Source organism: Anser brachyrhynchus, assembly GCF_964034855.1.
Source record: "Anser brachyrhynchus genome assembly, chromosome: 5".
Lineage (NCBI taxonomy): Eukaryota > Metazoa > Chordata > Aves > Anseriformes > Anatidae > Anser > Anser brachyrhynchus.
Window position 1 is genome coordinate 55,457,630 of NC_137699.1, and position 3,662 is coordinate 55,461,291.

Below are 3,662 nucleotides of genomic sequence, written 5' to 3' on the forward strand. Positions count from 1 at the left end.
GATGTGGTGTAGCTGCAGCGTCTTGCTTTAAAAGCACAGAGATCCACTTGGGCAGCTGCTGGCCCACCGCTGGCGCAGGGAAGGCAGCCTGCCCCATGCCTGCCTTTGCCCCTGGCACGCAGCTGAATTCAGATCCCCTCCCTCGCCACTTGCCATTTCCACTTCTTTCCGTCGAGCCCTGCCTCGACCCTCAGCTTGAACCTCACCTCTCCTTTTCGGGTGTTTCTGGCTGCCCCTCGCCCCGGGTGGCAGCCGGTCCCCGCGTGCCGCGAGCCAGCTGGCCGCCTTCCCTCGCCCCCCTAATGCGATGCGCATTTTTAGCATTTTCTGGAAAGGCTTTTGTGGAGCCCAGCAGGAACTCACATTACTAGAAACCTATACCCGCGCAAGGGGAGCGGGGTCATGTGGCAGCGAAGATGAGAGGCAGAGATAGCCTGCGCTGAACAAACAATTTTTTATTTTTTTTTTCCCCAGAAATGCCAACTTAACAAAAAGCTGGGGATCGGGTAAGTGGGGCTGAGACTCTGCCCCTTCCCACTATCGAGAGGCTCAGTGCAAAAGCAGCTCTGCTCGCTGGGACGGGTACACCAGCACGGCACAGGGTGCTGCCTGGGGACACAGCCAGCCCCTCTGCAGCCAGGCTGGGGACCTGCCAGCCGCGGTGCCCTGCAGGCAGCACTGGCCTGGGGAGGGAAATTCTCTGAACCCCAAGGGGCAGGCGATGGGCCCAGCTTTGGCACTGCGGCACTTGCGAACCTGATGCCTGGCGTCACTCCGTACTGGAGTTACACTTGTGCCACGCATGGAAAATCTCCGGTCCGGGCATAGATTTCCCCAGGGGTGGGGGGTAGGGAGACTGACCCTGCCTCCTTCGCACCTTCCTGGGTGTCTGAGCCCACACCTGGGGCATGCAGGAGCCGTCCCTTCCTTCTGGGGCCGTCCTGCGTGGTGTTCAGCCCCAGCAGCATGCAGCAGGTGCTGCCTGGCGGCTGAACACAGTTGCAAGCGGGGCTGATGTTATGTTGCTGAGAGATCCATGCCGAGCCCTGGCTGCTGATGGGAACACCGTCCTCTTGCTCCTAACATTTCAAACTTCAATCAATGACATTCTCAGGTTCATTTAATGTTTTCCCATTAACATATTATCAGATAATTTAGTTTATTCAGATGCCTGCTTAATAATTCTTTCTTTTAGCTGTATCCTGCTTAACGCTCCTGTCTAAAGGAGCAAATAACTTTTTCAGAGGAATTAGCCTGTATTTAAACCATCTGAGCTGGAAACTGACTTCTATGGTGTTAAACTAAAAAGTTTCACTTCCAAATCAAACCACATCCTAAGCTGTGTTTTTGACAGCTTTTGTTTTTAATCTAGTATTTGTGTGAATTCCTCTCTGGAGAGAGGTGATCCCTGACAGTGACAGGGAGCCGCGTCTGCCACAACAGGCAGCACATCCCTTACGTTCATGTTACAAACGCTGTTACCCACATGCACTGCTTCCACCACAAATTACAGCAGGAGACCTTTCCTCATTTTATCTTTCAAAATAAACTGTGGCTTTTATTTCAGTGAACCAATGTTTAAATGTTTAATTTCACGCAGTTCTCTAAAATGAGGATTTTAACAACGTTTCTTTTTTTTTTCTTTTCAAAGTTTTCATTGAAAAAAATAAACTTGAAACATGAAAAAGCTGCAATTTTCCCTTAAGAATGCTGATAAAGCACTTTCCTCCATTTTCCCCAACATTTCTGCCATGAAGCACCCAAAATCTTCGTGCCGAGCCTTAGCAGACCTCCGCTCTGCGTAGCCCAGGTGGGAGCGGGGGCCTCGGGGGAGGTGGGTACACAGACCTTCCGATCCTGGTCACGCTCTCAGCCTCCAGACTTTACACTACAGAGGACAAGGATCTTTTCGTCCTGCCTGACGGTTCGTGCACACACCCTCCGTAGGAAATCTGTTTAAAGCTCCCGTGATTGCGGTGAGTCCAGCCGTTAAATGGATGTTTGCAATCACGCCAGCGTTCCGCTTCAGCAAGAATCCCGGAGTGTGACAGACTCTCTTTATGAATTAGTCATTTAATTTATGAAACGTGGGTTGGATATTGTCACATACTCAGGTGTCCTCCGTACCCCTGACAGCTGCACTCCCCCGCATCGCTATTCAGTGGGTGACGCAGCCACGAAAACCCCAGGGACTGGGATGTTGCCTGGACAGACAGCCAGACCCAGGAGCTGTGGAAAGCTCCAGGTACCACACTGCTGGAAGCCTGAGAATAAATTATTGCCCCTGCTAACTGTTCACTGGTGACGATTCGAGCAGGAAGGAATAGCAGAGGGATGTGTCCCATCAACCCAGCCTTCCCCCAGCCTAGCTGGCAGCCCTCGTGTGCCCTCCAGGGTTAGCCCTTCAGTCTGATCAGGTCTTGTGACAAAAACATGGGGGCAGCACAAAATAAACTAGTCATGGGATGAAAACTTGATGCTTAAGACACAATTGGCAAACACAAGGAAGAAAAGAAGAGCAAAAGCAAACCGGCCCTCTGGCCCCTGCCAGCCCCAGTACCTCCATTTTAGCTCAGGGTCTCTCTTTGGACCACATCTGGTGCCCTGGTTATATTCAGCGACCCTTTAGCATAGGAGCACATCTCAAATTCAGGCTGTACCTCTCAAGCCTGATTGTAACTGAGGTGACACATCTGAGTTCCCAGTTCACACAGAGGCTAAGGTGCTGCTGCCTATTTATAGCTGGGCTGGGTTAAATAAAGTGGCTTATTCATCCCTGAGGTTTTGAACAAATTCCAGGGAGGACAAAGGGCCTAGTGTCTTTTCCCCCATTCCATTTTTTTTTTTTTTTTGGCCTAGTTTGTACAGGCAGAGCTCAGTCTTGTTCCAAGACTAGAGAATTATTTGCTGGCTTGGCACAAGCTGCTGTCCAGCTGAAATCATCTGTACAATTTTCATATACATTATGAGAAAAAAGCAGTCATTAAAATGCTACAAGGTATTGATGCATGGTCTCAAACCATGTCTGCAGATCCACTGATAAGAAATCCCATAAATTTGGTGGCATGGCTTTGGGTCTACTGCAGCTGAGAGATGCCTTTGAACACCAAGGGGAAGAAAGAACAAAATGAGAGTGTTTTAAAACCCTGCTCTATAGATGTGCTCCATAACATATTGAAACAAGCACGGCAAGTGATGGCTGTTACCATGCTCAGCCCCTGTCCCAGGCAGGGCCAGCTCCTAGCATCATCTCCAGTCGTGATGACTGCTGATGTAACTGACCCAAGTCTTTCCCTCCAAGCGACTCCATACATATCCCTTGGGGCAGTGCCTGCCTTCTGGTTGCCCTGTACCCAAAATACCCACACAGCACCAGCTGCAGAAGCTCCAGGGCTGCCGGCACAGTGAGCTGGCCCTGGCAAGAGACAAACCCAGCTGTTTTCTTGCTCCCTTCCCCACTGCAAACCGAGACCAGGCTGAGGCCGGAGGGTCCAGGTGAAATGGTCCAAGAGCTGCCCAAAAGCAAGGCAAACGCAACAGCCCAGAGTCTCTGCAGTTGTCTATCAAAGACATTCTTGCATTGCTAAGAAAACCTTAGTTACGTTATTTGTCCTTTTTCTTTTTTTTTTTTTCCCAGAAAAGTTCACATGCATTTCTATGAA